Genomic DNA, 17,872 nt, shown 5'->3' on the forward strand with positions numbered 1-17,872 from the left:
TCCAGGAGCGTGGCCAGGAGCACGCTTGTCCCTCCCCAAGCACGCAGCGAGGACAATGCACACAGCTCTGCAGGCCTGGTGAAGAACCATTGCCACTCCAGCAGGTCCAACACCTCCCTTTACCAACCACCACCTTTAGCGCCTGTTCAGGAAGAGTACTTCTTTAAGGGCCACCACAAGCAGCCTGACTTTATGTAACAGGAGGAAAGATTTTGCCTCCGCATTGTCCCTCCTCCTCTCTTCCACAAGGCAGAGCAGCGCTGGGAATGCCAGAGGCCATCTTCGAGACAAAAAGTGACAATTTCAGACCTTTTCAAAGATATTGCTTCAGGCTGTCAGCTGACAACACTGCTCTGCCCTTGCTTTCAGACCTCTTCTTGAGGCCATGTGTGTCAAGGACAATTCTGTTAAATAACAGTTATAATCCTAAATTTAAAAGCAACAGCCTTGGGACTCGCTGATAATAGTAATAGTAATCCTGCACTTTCTTCCTTCCGCTTTCCTTGCTCAAATCACATAGAGAAATTATGTCAATTAAAAATCTGCATTAAGCCAGACTATAATAAATGACAACAGATTTTCTAGAGTACTGCTACACTTGTGAAAATAACTGTTTCTTTGCTATTTACAGAAGCATAAATGCACATCTATCCTGCAGGAAAATTCAGGGATGTTAATTTACTCTAGAGCCCTTACAGGCCCAGCTTCACAAATGCAAAATCTGGTATCTGCATTTAATACGTGACCATTTTCAACCAGAGGGTTAGCCTGTTGTCAGATCTCGGCTGAGAGGCAGCAAGTAAGAGGCTGTTTGGAAATGCTCTTTGGCCACAGATGGCATCGACACACCGGATGGCAGGAGAGGTGTCCCCTGCTTGACTTCATTGTGAAAAGGCTTAGGAGCTCTCCAAGGACAGGGTATTTTGTTCCAGTGCAGAACTGGTAAGAGGCAGTCAAGTGGTAGACTTGATGTCTATAGGGCATTCCCAATCCCTGGCTACAGGGATCAAGATCATATGAAACCGATCATTTGGCCACAGCATATTTTCTAATTTGCCAACTGAAGTTTTCCAGTAATTTTGCGTATTATACAAGAAAGATTTAGTCTGCCCTGTCGTCATGTGTCAGACCTGCAAGCTCAGCTTTAGATATTAAAGCACAAATTCTCAACGATTTCAGCAGGCTAAATCCTGCCCTGCACTGAACCTGACATTTGCTATGCTTTGTCAAAGCTTATTTTCTCATAAAATCACATCAGAATCTTTTAATTTGTTTAATCTTAATCTGGGAACACCACACAGAAGGGCTCTTTTTTTTTTTTTTTTTTTTTTTTTTAAATCAAAGTTGTAATTACATGGTCTGAATCAAAGTGCCTAAAGATGCGGTATTATAACAAAATTAAAATTGCTCAAGCCAGTACTGCTGTGGTCCTTCCCTTTTCGCCTCCTTTTTCTCCTAGCACATCCCTGCTCCTTCTCTTGCATAAGAGATGCAGTGCTCATCTATTCCCACACCAAATCAGTTCAGGAATCTTAGTATCAGAGTTACCAAGTGGGAATGGCAGAACAGCTCCAAACCCACTTCAGTTCAACCAAAACAGTCATAAAGTGCACACTACAAGATATCCCATATGTACTCAGTTGCCTTTAGTTTTTCTAACTGCTTGACATTTTTATCATATTGCATTGTACATGCATGCGTGTGTTCTTAACTTCTGTTAAGAAGGACCACTCCAATTACCTTACTGTTAGTCAACCCCTAGATAGTGAGACAGGAAGCTAACCCACACACTAGACACTACCTTCTAATAACAATTATTATTACATATTAATGAGAACTCTTCCCCCTGCCCCCCCCCCAAATGTCCTCCCATTTTGCTGAGTCTAACTACTCACGTACATTTGTCTAACTGCTTCTTAAGAAATTATAATGCATGAATCCAAAAAGCCAAGCAGACAAAACCAGTCACTTGAAAAAAAAACCCGAAACCTTAAGAAAACTTCTGTGGGGAAAAAACCCACCAGAATCTACTGAGCAAAAGATTTAATTAATCTCTTTTGGCTAATCAAAGTTTTAATTTAAAACTCTTACAGAAAGTCTAGATTTAGAGAAAAACACCAAGCTTAATAAGCCAGTAACCTCCTAAGAAAATACACCTTTAGAACATCCTTGCTTTAGACATTCGGAGGTTTACAGACATAACATTGAAAGCAAAATGCAACTCCAAAAGCAGTCAGTGAGCCCTACAGTGTTTCAAAAGGACAGGAGTTATTCCAACTAGACACAAACATGAATGGCTATTTAGCAAAAAGTTACTAGGACTCAGTGTTACTGTATTTACTGTGCAAATAGCCCATAGATATGGTAGCCTGAAAACCCCACCTTAATCAACACTGCCTGCTGGACAAGTGAGTTTGTGCTTCTAACCTAGCAAGAAGTCTCAAATTTCTAGAATTCAATACATCAGAAATATTCCACATGCTTTTCCCCCTGTGTAAATTACAAAACTGTATTAAGTTTCCCACTAAATGAATTTCCTATTTGATAATAGCTTTATTTTCTACATACAAATGAAAAAGTTCTAAAATATTGAGCAGCAATTTGAATAGACTCAGCCCACTGATAATTAAGCCTTTGCTTAGGCAAAACTCCTAGCACTGGTAGTTCAGGAATGAATTTTAACAGTTTTTTGGAGAAATCCATCTATCTTTGCAGTCTTCACCTTTCTGTTTGCATGAGACATCCCCAAATCAGTATCTCCAGATTTTTTTAATTCACAAAGGCCCTTCTGATCACGTCTCTGACTACTTGTACAAGTACTGTTGATCACTTGAAATGTCTAAATAAAGATCAGTTACTGAGAACATCTGTATTTCAGCATAACATTATGGATCCTGTTAAAAAGATAAATTCCTAATGATGAAGAGTCTAACGGCTTTTGTCCAGATGATTCCAGATACTCTCAAACTCCTCTACAGTGTAACTAATAAAATTATTTCACCCGAGTGCTTTCAAATAATTCCTTACCAGTCCTCCAGGATGTCAATAGGCAGAGTTACATTTGCATAGGTGTATCCCTCAGTCCTTCTAGTTTTACTAAGATATGTTCATTGAACCTCAAACTCCAGAAGAGCCTGACAGCTCACTGGGAAGCCCCGTGTCTACATTAGCAAAGTCCGTTTCCAACAGAGCTCTACCTCGGGTCACTCACAATCAGAAGTGGCAGCCGAATGCCTGACTAGCTAGCACTGTCTCACTAGTAAGCTGGCTGCTTTTACATCTTCAGAAAAAAATGGGGCACTGCTTTTTACTTATGAAGTCAGAAAATGCCAAAATACTACCCCACCTCTGTTGAGGAATAACAAAGTGTGCTATTGTAACTGATATCAGCAAAGTCACTTCGAAGAAAAAGGTGAAGGTCTGACATTATGCACAAAAGAACCTGTGCATTTTTTTCTTTAACTCTAAAGGAAGCATTTTGAAATATAATTTTAAAATCCTTCTCAACCCACTGAAAATTAAAAAAAAAAAAAAAGAAAAAAAAAAGAAAATCAATTTGTTCTCCAGAAGCAGAAACAAAGACCTTTTCTACAGCTACAGCTTCTGTAGCTTTCTACAGCCACAGCTGGCCAACCAAAAGATGATGACAATGCACTCCCATTTGCTGGCATTTTAGTTACTGCCATCTTCCAAAACACTCTAACACAACGTCTACAGAGGACACATAAGCCACCTGAAATGTGCAAAATACAGTTCTATTCAAACAGGAGTACCCAAGATTTCAGGCACGAAATGTTTCCAGAAAACAAGAGCAATGCTGAATCAGCACAGTAATAGTGGTATTTAGATGCAAACTACTGCAGCACCAGGTAGAGTTAAAACAATAAGAACTTAATAAGGTTTATTTTTAGCAGTTACATAGAAGCTGGGGAGATGTCAAAGAGGACGTCAGGAAAAGAATTCATGCACCTTCTAGAACTGGGATATTAAAGGAAAAAAAAATTAATTGCATGAAATAGTACCATCCTGACCTTCAACAGAAGGCATTTAAACCATGCCAAGACAAGGAAGGAAGGCAGAAGACCATGGTACTGGAAACCCAAGAAATGAAGAGACAAGTTAAAAAAAACCAAACAAACCAAAACAAAACTCTGAAGAAAACATAACAGTTTGCTTGTCTAATCTCTACTAAACTCTCATTGCTAGACTAAATAACCATCTCTTTCTCAGTTTACGCTGAATTTTTTAAGTTATTCTCACCTTTTAAACTTCTCCTTACCAGAATTACATGTTCACTCAGTCTAGTCTCCCTGAATCTTCTTCCTGTTGATGTAACTAAAACTTTATTCTTTCACAGTATCAGCAAGGGAAATGAAGGAAGTCCCTAGCAATAGTAAGAAACGTTCCACTTAAACCTTCCTCCCATACAAATCAACTTTCATGGTTGATGACTGTACTGGGTCTGGCCGGGATGGAGTCAGCATCCTTCACAGCAGCCCATATGATGTTCTGAATTTGTGGCTGAAAGAATGTTGATACCACAGCAGTGTTTTGGCTATTGCTGAACAGTGCTTGTACTGTTGTACATCAAGTGCTTCTACATCAAGGCTTTCTCTTTTTCCAACTCCTGCCCCTTTCCCGCTCCCCCTGACAAGTAGGATGCGGGGGCGGCCAAGAGGCTGGGAGGGGACGCAGCTGAGACAGCTGACCCCAGCTGGCCAAAGGGATATTCCCTACCACCTAACATCATGTTCAGCAATAGAAACTGGGGCAGAGGAAGAAAAAGGAGGGGTTTTCCAAGGTGGCTGTTGCTCAGAGACTGGGCATCAGTCTGCTTGTGGGAGGTGGTGAGCGACTGCCCGTGGATCACTTGTCCCTGCCCCCTCCTTCCTTCACCTAATAAACGGTCTTTATCTCAACCCACCAGTTTTCTCGCTTTCATTCGTCCTGTTCTCTCCTGCAGCCCACCTGGTGGACCAACAGCTGTGTGGGTGCTTGGCCGCTGGCCAGGGAGAACCCACCACAGTGTCAGTCATATAGTATCTCCAGTGCAGGAAGTTTGTGACCACAACCCAGCCCCCAGCCAGTTTCCTCGCTCTGATGACAGTATTATATTAACCATTAGCAAAACCTCAAGCTTTAGAAAGCCTTGCTTTCTTACTTTCCATTCCCGTTACTGTTAACCAACAACTGAACCTAAATGAGACTCAGGGAGTCAGAATCACAGAAGGGTTGAGGCTGGAAGAGACTCTGGAGGCCATCTTGCCCAACCCCCATTGAAAGACCTATTCTCAACTGTTGTCACAGTCCCCAAGTACCAGCCAAATTGCAGTACAGCTGAAAAACTTCACAGTCATTCCAGAAATCTGTTATTAGTAAATGTAACAGTACCTTTGAAGGTACTGTCACCAATCAGGATTTCTCTGTGAAAAACTGTATGATCTCCTTCAACTGATTCAGATACCAGTTTTCAAAAAATCATGCTGCATATGTAAGAGCTTTGTCTAATATGCTCTTACAGAATCTACTGATTATCATAGTGAGTAATTTTTGGCTATACACAATCTGTCTTTTTTATTTTAGTTATCATAAGTATTACATTTGTGTTTCATCATCTTCATAATGGTATTTAGTGTAACATTGCACTTCTAAAGAAATATAAGTTATTAACTGAGTTTACTGATCTTGTCTTGAATAATTTGCATCTTGGAAACACGAAGTAATAGGTGAATTTTCCTCTAGATCTCAAAACATAACACTTTTTTTTCTAGGATTAGGAAATACAACTACATTGTGAAATCATTTGACAATTTCCCTTGTTTCAGAGCATGATCTTTGTTACTTTTGTCATTATTTACTATTATTGCTTTGGTAGTACTTCAAACCCTTTATTTCAATCTTTTCTTGCAGTTTTGCATGTAATCATAACATTCCAATGTCTCTTCCATCTGGAAGTGTTTTGATCACTAACAACTGCCTTGAAGTGCCTTAAAAAAATTAAATTGGATTTTAAAAGTATTTTTTATCAGTATTTGCAGCTTTTTACCCTGTTCAGACTTGCTCTATAGTGGAAATTCTAGGTGAAGATGTAGGGCGTTCTACTGCAGTTACTTCTTTGCTAATTAGTTCATAACCTTATCTAAGTAGAAACGCAGGTATGACTAAGAGTGATACATGTCTGCTTTTGGTTTTTTTCAGTTACACTGTCTACTGTTATGCTAGACTGCTGAAAACATTAGTTTTAAGCAACTTTTCATAAAACAAAAATTCAAAGTTAACTTCTTGACCGAAGACCAAGATTCACTAGAAAAGTAGATAAAACTGATTTATACTCAGATCAGGCTTTCTGTTGGTAGAATTGTGTCTAGAGTTTGATTTCAAATTAAAAATTAGCAATTATAGTTGACTGAATTTTATTCCAAGCTCTTCATTTTTAGTCACTATTTCTTATTCCAGAAACAAAGCTGTAAAAAACAAAAAAATCTCAAATATTCAAAGAAGGTTAATCTCATTGGATACTCTGTACTTTTTTTCCTTGAATCTGACAGGAGAAGATAGGAAAGACAACATATTCCCTTTCCCTACTGGCAACAGAAATTTGTTTTTCTCCTTCAAGACACGTAAAATAAATTCTGTCTCTGTGAAGCTTCATACATATATATATATAACCACTTCTTATCTGTCAGCAGGAAGATTATTGCAAATCAGGAGCTTGACAGGTTTCTGGTGTTTATAACCTCATTTCCTAATGGCATCATCCCGAGTTAAAAGCCAGCTACACTGTCAATGTTTGTTTAAGAGTCACTGCCAAAGTGTCACCGTTTCTAATTTAGCAGATGACAACCATGCTGCGAAGCACATGCAGGCTGGAGGAGTTCCTGCTTCCTGACGGGACTTCCACTTAGCCGAGGAAACCCCCGATGGAGACTTTTGTATTTGTTAATGGGCCAGTAACAAGAATTCCCAGTTGCTGTTTTCCACTAAGCAGCAGCTAGGGATTTTGGGAACACTTAGGTGCTTGCCGTTTAGCTCACAGCTTCGTTTTGCACTGTGATAGGAACGAAGAACTGTTAACAAGCTCCCTCAGAAGCTCGTCCGAGAGTGCTACCCACAGCGTAGGGCATTGCCGCAAACCGAGTGGGGGAAATACCTACAACTCCTAAAATGACAATAGAGCTCAGGCAGCCAAACTGATTCACAGGATTCTCCATTAACATTAAACATGCACATCATATCATGAAATATGTTATATGGTTCTGTATTTAATGCTCTGTATTAAAGGAGTATGTGAGCAAACTCCTGCTACTCCTCAGCATTTCGGGATCCTACAAATAATTCATTTCTTGCCTGCAAAAACAAATTAGAATAAAAAAAATCTAATATCTGCATCATATAAAAAAGGAACTAAGAGGGAAAATAAAAACATTAAGGACTATTCTGAGGATTAAATCGTCATTTGTATTGCAAAACACTTCAAAATCCTCAAACAGAAAGCCTGACAGAAATGCTAAGTATTATTCCCACATGTGTTATGTTAAGTTACAGATAAGCTTCTATTCTTATATTTTCTACTCCTCACAGTAGCTTGTAAGCCTCTTTAGTAGTGTATTAAGCTATCCAACTAATATTCATCATATGCTGTTCTGGGCATCATTTGTTAACCAGGGACAGATGTTTCAAGTGCTTCATTCGGTTACACATTTTAAAAGGAATAAATTATCCTATTAATTCTGTAACAAGAATTCTAATTAAAAGGTAACTAAAGAGAACAAGAAATTTGCAGGTAAGGTATTTTCTACACTTATTCTATCACTGCATATTTTATTTAATGCACAAGCACACAGGAAAAATGAGACTATTTTGTGTAAGAAATAATTAATAAGAACTGCAGCCCCGATGCTTTGATATGTCTGAATCAAAAAAAAAAAAAAAAGGAGCTCATTTGAAAATGATTGTACAACATACCAAACTACTCAATGATAACAAGCTACGTTTCACTCATTTGTCAGGCATATCTCTTTGCTGAACAGTAAAGCACTTCTAAAAGTACAAGTTTACTGAAAAACTCGAGGTACCAGAATGCTTTACAGTCAGTTTCTAAGTGAGAGCTGGGCCACAGTGCTTTAACTATCGCACAGTTCATTTTAGTAGAAGTCACGGGGTGAGAAGTCAGAGAAACTTGAAGGAAGACCAGAGTTGTGTCCATACTCCAAATACATTCAGCACAAGCTGACATCTACAGTTTGCTTCTTACCTGGCCATTCCAACACCACAGATACAAGAAAAACAAACTATGTGGTGCAGCACAGAAGCATCCTAGCTGAGATCCCTTCCTTGGCTGAACAAAAACTAGGAAGGCAAGAGCAACGCGTGACCCTCCCCACAAAGAACGCTGTCCTTGCACTTCCTGAAGCCAAAGGTTTGTCTAATTTCAGCCAAATGAAATTATCAATTTCAGGGAAAGAAAAATAGTGTGGTCCAAAAATCTTGCCCATTTAGTTACCCAAATCTGTTATAATAGCATTCATCCTACCTTGAACCACCCAAAACAGAAAAGTTTTAGCTCAATTTTAGATTCATTTGCTCAACTTCAGCTATCTTTTGTCCAACGTACAGAAAGTAAAGAGATATGAAAGAAATCACTCTTTCCTTTTAAAACTGAGGGGTTTGGATGACATATTTGTTTGTTTCTCCTCCCAGGTAAGCTAGGATTTGAATATGTTCTGTAGGCAATTTCAGAGTTTTTCCTGAAAAGATCTGCCTTGAAAGCATCAATTAAGATGCTCTCGAACTGCTTTGGCCTCCAACTCTCAATTACTAGTGGGGGAACCAATGACATGTTCTCAGTAACTACACCAGTGGAAAAAGAAATTAAAATATAGCATTGAAGTGTAGCATTATGAAATTGAGCACAGCTGACAGTAATGTTGAAGATGCTCTATTTTCAACTTTTCAGTTGCCATTTACATCTGTATACATACACAAGATGGAAATCTTAAATGAACCGTCCAAGTCATCTAGTTACAAACAAAAGAGCAGTCTAAAGAATGAGCCATACAGCCCCTATCTTACGACTTAGCAACTGTTACCAAGATCTACATTTCAGAAAAAAATTGAAGCCTACAGCTTGTCACTCGAGACCACTGTATTTCTTCGAAGCCAAGTCCTCTTCAAACACTTAACAAAAAAATCAGATGGACTCTTTAACAGACTGAAAAATTCTTTCCTTATTACTAGCGTAAGAGGTAGACGATGTTCATACATCTATGATTTCAGCAGTTTGGGTTTATTTTTTTTTTTAATCTCTGTGATGGACAAATCAGTGATGCTCCAATGTTGTTTTTTTTTCTAATGAGAGTCACTGATGGCTAATTTTTAAAGAATAAAATCACACAGATGTTTTGCGTTAGTGAAACATCCATTAAAAGAGAAACATATCACATCATAAGGTAATGTGCAAGAACTCAAGTCATTGTTCGTTATTGTCAATAACCAGAAAGAAAGCCAAAGTATTTTCACTTAAAGCAGAAAAGCATTGTGGAGTTGTACAAAAGTAATATATTTCTTTGATCTTATGCAGAATTAGTAGCAGCCTCTGAAGTTCATGCATAATTTGACTAATGTCATAAAAGGGCGTGCTGGTTTTGGCTGGGATAGAGTTAATTTTCTTCACAGTAGCTAGTATGGTGCTGTGTTTTGGATTTGTGCTGGAAACAGTGTTGATAACACAGGGATGTTTTCCTTACTGCTGAGCAGTGCTTACACAGAGTCAAGGCCTTTTCTGCTCCTCACCCCACCCCACCCCACCAGCAAGTAGGCGGGGGGGGGGGGGCAAAAAGTTGGGAGGGGACACAGCTGGGGCAGCTGACCCCAGCTGACCAAAGGGTTATTCTATACCATATGGTGTCATGCTCAGCATATACAGCTGGGGGAAGAAGGAAGGGGGGGGATGTTTGGAGTGATGGCATTTTGTCTTCCCAAGTAACTGTTGCATGTGATGGAGCCCTGCTTTCCTGGGGATGGCTGAACACCTGCCTGCCCATGGGAAGTAGGGAATGAATTCCTTGTTTTGCTTTATTGTGTGCGTGGCTTTTGCTTCACCTATTAAACTGTCTTTATCTCAGCCCATGAGTTTTCTCACTTTTACCCTTCCAATTCTCTCCCCCATCCCACCAGGGGGGAACGAGCAAGCGAGCAGTTGTGTGGGGCTTAGTTGCTGGCTGGGGTTAAACCATGACAACAGGAAAGAAAAAAGAAAGCAATTTGTGGAAATACTGCTCTTATGAAGAATAATGGTATACATAGACTCATCCCACTCAGTGTCATTTTTTTTCCCTGGTCTACTTATGACTTGCGACAGTTTCCAAGAACTTCCAAGCTGAAGTGTGTGAACAGGTAGGCTCCTGCAACTACATGATACAATCATGCTTTTGTTCTCTATTTTTTCCTACTGTTCTTTAAACAGTTACTTGATAAGGTTTGCTTCTAATGAATTATAAATTATTCATGGCACGGACTGTATCTCCTACTTGTTGGTTAGGTACCTCGCACCACATAGCCATGCTGCTACCGAAGTTCCCAGTCTCAGCAGGGGTAATGCAAATAAAAAAAAAAGCACAGTGCTATGCAGTACAACACATCCAGGCGAAGTGATTAACATCAAGGTGATTCAAGTTGCTGTTTCAGAGCACAATTAAAATCCACAAAAATGAAGTAAGGTGGATTTAAAGAACCTGTTTATTTTTCTTTCCCACATTTTGAACTCACAATCTTCCCTCCCATGCTACTCAGTTTTACTGCCTAAAGTCAGTAAGGAACAAACTTTTGTCCACCCCATTATATGGAAAGCATCGGTATATCCAGGATGTCTCTCAAAACAAAAACCAAACAGGAACAACAACCAAAAACCCAACAACAACCCACCAGAAGTTTATCCCCCTTGTAGAATGAGTCTACATTCATCCCACAATCCTGCTTCCCTACCAGGGCACATGTCAGAAATTGAGAGGGACAAGAGAGTATCCTCACTGGTAAGAAGTTTTAGTTGTGATGGGAATTCCAGACTGGCATTGAAAGGCAAAGTTTCAGATATATTTTCCAAGTGCAATTTTTCTTTAACTGTATTTTATTTTATTTAATTACATTCTTTTGAAGCAATTACTTTTAAAAAATTTTTATAGTAGTTTTTTTCTTAAGGAAAAAAATTAAACAGTGAGCCATGCATTATTATAGTAGATTTGGGACTATCACCAACCTAGTTAAGTAGTTAATAACAGTTAGCAAAGTAGTTAATAACAGTTAGCAAAACCACAAACCAGTTATAAAAACTATCAGATATCAGTTAATGAGAAACTTACTAAGCTTGATGTTGTCACTGAATTCACAAAGTGCAGGGCACTTTGAGCTTTCAAAAATACTGGGTACTGGCAATAAATACTTTCCCCATCCTCAGGCTTGACAAGAGGCCAGACCAGACCATATCAAATCCTTATCCATGTGCCACTAACTGTCAGCTGTAAGTATTTTTCTCCTCTTCCCCTGCCCCAAATGAGTTCTTCCTTTCCACTCCCCTCTCCTCTCTCCAGCATCCAGTTAAAGCAGCTGAAGTACTCCACTGCTAGAGCTCATTATTGTGGCCATGGTGAAACTGCACTTTCAGAAGTCAGAGAGCCTGTTCACTGAGAAGCATTTACATAGATTAATCTGATACGCAGTTGCTGCATGGATCAAGGGCTAAGTCTGCATCATTACCACTACCCTCAGAGAAGTATCTTCAGCCTAATAGCATGAAATTAGAACAAAAGGATTGGACTGTTTCCCAACAGCTGAAAACCAGTTACACAGAGGTCAAAAGCAGATGACACTAATTTATTAATCTTTTTTTTTTTCTTCCTTTTGACATCTTTATCAGTGATCTGGAGGACGTGATGCAGTGCACCCTTATCAAGTTTGCAGGTGACACCAAGTTGGGGTGGGGAAGGGAAATCCCATGTGGGAGTCAGGGCTGCCATTCACAGAGGCCAGGACAGGCTGGAGGAACAGGCCAACGGGAACTTCATGAAATTCAGCGGGGACAAATGCAAAGTCTGTAACTCCTGATGATGGTACAGGCTGGGGAGGGCTGGGTCGGGGAGCAGCTCTGCAGGGAAGGCACTGGGGCTCTGGTGCACAGGGAGCTGTGCACATGCCAGCAGCGCCCAGGCAGCAGGTCCATGGCCCATCCATCAAGGGATGGGATTATCCCCCTGTTCTCAGCACTCAGGAGGCCACATCTAGATCCTGCGTCCAGTTCTGGACCTCCCAGTACAGGAAAGATACCGATAAACCAGTGGGAGTCCAGCGAGGGGGGACCAGGCTGGTCATGGCTTGAAGAGAAGGTCATGGCTGACCACACAGACTCAGCACAGTTAAAGCCAGGATTAAAGCCAGCGTGATAGCTATAAGGAAAGGTTATCATGAACTCTCCAGCCTCCTGTGTCACCTTATCAAATGGGATGCCGTATTTCTTCAGAATTGATGGAGAGATGAGGGTCACCTTGTGACGGAGAAACGCTTCACAGCTTTGGGCACTTCCTGGAAAGAAACCTTTCGCAAGTCTCTCCAGTCGCTTCCCATGCTCTGGAGGGATAGAGTACCATGACTTGGGTTCCCCAAAATGCAAGTAGTTAATACTGTAGAGATCCATGTCCTCAGTATGCCAAGCAAAGGAAGTTTTCCACATGCCAAAATATAGGTAAGGAGTATTCACTCCTTCAATGGTTATGCCGCTTTCATTCTCCACAATATCCAGGATCGTGTTCCATCTGCCAATATTCCACGCATCTACATGCTTGTCATAAAGTGTGCCATTAACATCAGCACCATAGATGGGGCGTTGAACGTAAGGTCCAATTGAGCCATGACCAGCCATGAAGGGTTGAATTGATCTCCATCCGGGGGGTTTCCAGCTGGGACGGGGCACAGCCCTGAGCAGCCCAGTCTGACCTCAGCGCTGAGCCTGCTGCAGCAGGGCCGGGCCAGGGACCTCCTCAGACATCCAGACCGAGTCATCCTGCGATCCCATTAAATTCAGTATGGATTGCACATATTTACCTACATTTTACAGAGCAAGTAAATTGACCTGCTTCTCCCCATTGACAACAAGGACACAACTCAAATTCCAACCCAAGACTGTGGCTGTTTAATAAAATATTCCAGATGAGCATTATGAGTTGTTAAAGGTTTTTTCCAGCCTCAGAAATATTTCAAGGTATTTTCTTATTTCTATATTGAATAAACTAGTTCAGCTATGCAAAATACTGCCAGCTCATTTCTGACAGGAAGTTAAGAGCTATCTACTTATTGCCTTAGTACAGAAAGATTCAAGAAGAACAATTAAGATAATCAGACCCTGGCGAAACATGATGAAGATCCAGTGTCATGTACGAATTAACGATTTCTGCCCATTTCACCTTTACATCTACTTATCTTGGTCAGGACTGATCAAACAGCTTACCCAGGGCCGGATCTGATTTCAGAAGAAAATTATTTTAAGAAAGATTTATTTCTGCAGCCCTCAAACTATCTCCAGGAAACATGGGCTGTATTGTAGCAAATATTCTGAGGTGAAAATTTGTTGTTGTAAATTAGTCATCGCTTTCTGTATGAACAGGGAAAGAACTACCACAACAGAAAATGCATATTGGTTATTTTCCTGTAGCAGTTTTATCACAGCATTCAAAATTGATATTGTAAACCTAAACATTACCATTCTTTGTGTGGCATTTGTTTTCCTCTTGAAACATTTATGTGATTACCTGGCCTGTGGATCCTGACACAACCAGTGCTGGTGAAGTTCCAAAAATACATGACACTCAGACCTTACACCTTTTGCTTAATTCCACTACCATAGTATATACATGTTACAGAACAGTGACCAGATTTGTAAGTTAGCTTTCCAGTTCAGATAAACACATCTGCAAAAAAGTAATAAGACACTTGCCCTCATGCCCAACACATGAAATGTACTTACTGCTATCTATAATTTCCTTCATTCAAGCTGGAGTTAAGGATGACAGCTTGGAAATGACACCTTTATACTGAAAAGTATATATATGCAGTGTATCCTTTTGTGGAAAGATACAATTTAAAAACAACCTTAAAAATCTATACAAATCTACTTTTATGTACTAGAAGTAATTTAACCCTTAGGTAGCATCTCTTCCAGTGCTGTACACAGCATATTAATGCTTTACACAATATTTTTCTTATATATCCAAATGTTGCTCAGTAAGAAGCTTTTATAAATGAGAGAGCAAATTATAGCACTGTTAATATTTCATCAGCTCTACATGGATTTGAGAAGAGCTGTCGCAGGCTTATGGAGAATGTCTGTGCTCATGCTTTCGTGACAGGCAGAAGAAATCAGATGCTCAGTTGTACAAGGAAATGAATGGAAAACCATAAAACTGATATGCAATTAAAACAGCCAAGATGAATGCTAGTGGTCTGTTCCAATCACCTCCTGGCAGTAGAGGATACAGAAGAAATAGAAAGAATTCAATTAAGAGGCATGAAAATATTTTCCTCAATGGAAAGGCTGAAAAATTAGCTCTACTTATTTGTAAATGGACAAAAAGAGAATAAGATAAAAGTAAAGGCATACAGAAAGTAAGGGCTTCTCCTGAACATCTTTGTACAAGAGAAAAGGAGAAAATGAAACACAAACGTTAGGTTTGTTACTGAAAAGGTAAACACTCTGCAATCATTGCCAGAAGATACAGACAGTGACAACTTAATGGGATACTGAAGGATTTGAGAAAGCAGATGGGTCATAGTGGCCCAAATTTCATACTGCATTTCCTAAGCTGTTAACAAAAACTGCTTCAAATGCCTTACAGCTTTCACAGTGCAAATGGAGCATAATTCCAGTTTGCGCTATCTGTAACACAGCTAATGGCGTGATGACTTTCATGCAGTGTAGCGTTATTAGGAGGAGACATCTTCCTCCTAACAGAGTAGAGTCTTATTCCCACAATGGGCAAAAATTTTAGCTTTGCACCGCCATCTAAACTTACCAGTTTCTCAGCATATATGGTGCCTCATACAAATACGTGAGGTATCATAAAAAAATACAGAAGATGGGCTGCTCCTCCATAATACAAAGCAGTCAAGCAACTATCTGAAATTTCTGTGCCTTCCTAAGCAGGAATGGGGAAGCCAGCTATAGAGTTAACAGACCTGCAAGCTTGGAGAAAGGAAAGACCATGGATGGGACTTGTCTTCCAGCACACACTACTCCTTTCTTTTAATTCTCTTGCTTTATTCAGGCAGGTATGTAAACCCATGCATTTTTCCCAGATCAGCTCTGTTGATTCCATACTTTATTTGAAGTTCCCCAAAGGAGATCAATCAAAGTATTTATTGTACTTAAAACTACAATATAGAAGAGACAAAGTCTTTGCTCTCCCTCAACTGTTTTGGATAGTTCAGGCTAAAGTATCCAAAATAATCCAGGGAGTTTGCTGCAGCTGTTTCTAAGAAATACTTCAAAGATAAGCCCAATTATGTGGCAAAAGTGAAAACAAAACACCCAAATCATCATAATAATTTCCAAAACATACTACCTATGTCAAGTCACTGAGCTACAAAGTGTCTGGTAGAGTAGAGCTGGTAGAGAAGTTCCCTGTTGAAAATCCAACTGTCCATGTTTAAAAACCAGCACCCCCTTGCCCCACCAAAACCAACCAACCAAACAAAAAAGCAAAACCACATCAACTTCGCTTGCTGCGGATAGAAAGCCGAATTCGACAAGTCCCTTCCAGGCAGGCTGATGGGTGAGGAGCAGAGCAGGCAGGGACTGAGCCTGCTTGACAGGTCCTGTCAATTTCCATTTCTGGTTTACTGGCTGCCCATGAGCAAATTTTGTAAATTCTGAAGATTCTATTTTTGGGTGAAACATTTCTGGAAAATAAATAAATTGTTCTTTTGTCTCACATTTCTTCCCTAAATCTCAATTTTTTCCACAAGAAATGTTCTCTACCCAGCTCTGGGCTTGATCCCTTTTCCAAGTCTACCCTTTTCCAGCTACCAAGTCCCCTAATCTCCAGTGCAAACAGCTATGGTTATCCCGATATAAAGACTTTAAGAAATCCTCAGCCACATCTACAGTTATGTAAATATTGAGGTATGTGTCAACTATATTATTCTGCAATCTTCTCTGCGGCACAGACACAAAGAATTACAGACTACAAGACTTTCCGTACGTCAGGGTAGCATGCGAATGGCACGCCCAGGCTTGTGGTGCCTCTGACAAGATAACACCACCACCAAGTGCGAGTCGGTACAGATAACAGAGGAGTAGCAGCATATATGCAGATGGCTCACCCTGTCCTGTGGCACCACTAACAAAACAGGAACACGAGAAAGGGCAGGCAGGCACTAGAGATAACAGAAGGGGAGTGCTAGCTTAACAGAATTTACCAGTCAACAGAACTGCGGCCAGTGGGGAAAGAGAAACAGGGCTGAGATGTTTAACTGGGAAGCGATGAGGATGGTAAATGGAAAGAACATGGAAAGTGAAAAATGGGAGAAGGGAATACAAGGGGAAACAAATCAGGTGTTTGAGGGCACATTATCAACACATCTTGGAACAGGACAATAAATCTGTTGCTGCTCTGGTCATATCTGCATCTGACTTACGCAGTGAGGGGGAACCTGGGTGCTCTCCCTCCTGCCAGTGAGGGAACAGCTAGAGGGGACCTCCTGATGTCCTAACAACGTACTGGATGGAACAGAGCCTTCCCCATGTTTATAGCTCATTAACTGAGCATTTGGGAAATACTAATGTAATTTTATTTAAGACAGGTAGGAATTCTGTTTGTGCACTCTAAAATAATTCCAGCTTCTATCTTCAGGGCCTTTTTTTGGTTGTTGTTCCTCTCTCAAAAGTAAGATTTCTCTCACTACAAGCCAGGCAACAACGACTCTGGTTCTCAGAAGATCCCCAACACAAAAAATGACTGCTAGATGAGAGTCTAAAAGGCGTATCTACTACAGCTTCCTATCCCTAACAAAAGTTCAGGAACAGGACAAGCAAACAGAAATACTTTCTATGAGTAAGAGGAGTGTTCAGAGCTTGAGAGTCAGGGACTTTCAGAGCCAGATGTGATGCTTGTATGATTAGTAATCCCCAGTAGAGTTTTCTTTCATGAAATGACTCAGCTGTTTTCTGAACATGTGTAAATTTTTGATTTTCACAACATCCTGCAGAAAGAGCTATACAGCTCTATGACATAATGTGTAAAGAACAGATTTGTTCTGATTTTGTAACCTAGGAGTTTAATTTGATGTGCCCTATATTCGACAAACAGGAATACTTCTTAGAATAGCCTTAAATAACACCACTGAATACACCATAAAAATCAATGTCTTATTATTACCTCTTTCTCCCAATTACATTACTTTCCTGGAAAACACTGAATCTATTTAATCTTAAAATTTTGAAACAAAGTATGCTTTTATTAGGTATTTTGGTAAAGATCGTTGTAGTGGAGAATAGACTGACTGTCAGAGATGTGTAATTTAGCTTCCTTCTAATCATCTACTATTTATGTATTAGAAGGAGCTAAAGTGCTTTAAATCTGCCTTAGTTCCTGCATTCTAAAATGGGGAAGCAGTTCTGATCTTCTCTGAAACGCTTCATAAGATCCATCCATAAAAACCTTACATAAAATAGCCATGTGTTATCATAGCATCCAGTTTCTACACCATGTTCATGAGCAGCACCCTTTAACTCATACTGACGTGCAGGTTACCTGCCTATGATCTCACTGCCTCCATACACTTATTGATTTCAGAATCGAATTACAGAAATCCAGAGCTTTTAACTTTT

At 40.0% G+C, this 17,872-nt stretch overlaps 1 protein-coding gene across 1 annotated transcript in view; it reads right to left on the reverse strand.

Moving 5' to 3' along the window:
* MAN1A1 (mannosidase alpha class 1A member 1) overlaps positions 1-17,872 on the reverse strand; it is a 156,264-nt gene that overhangs the window by 117,420 nt on the left and 20,972 nt on the right. The gene's annotated exons all lie outside the window — the stretch shown is intronic.

This window comes from Ciconia boyciana, chromosome 3 (assembly GCF_034638445.1).
Source record: "Ciconia boyciana chromosome 3, ASM3463844v1, whole genome shotgun sequence".
Classification (NCBI taxonomy): domain Eukaryota; kingdom Metazoa; phylum Chordata; class Aves; order Ciconiiformes; family Ciconiidae; genus Ciconia; species Ciconia boyciana.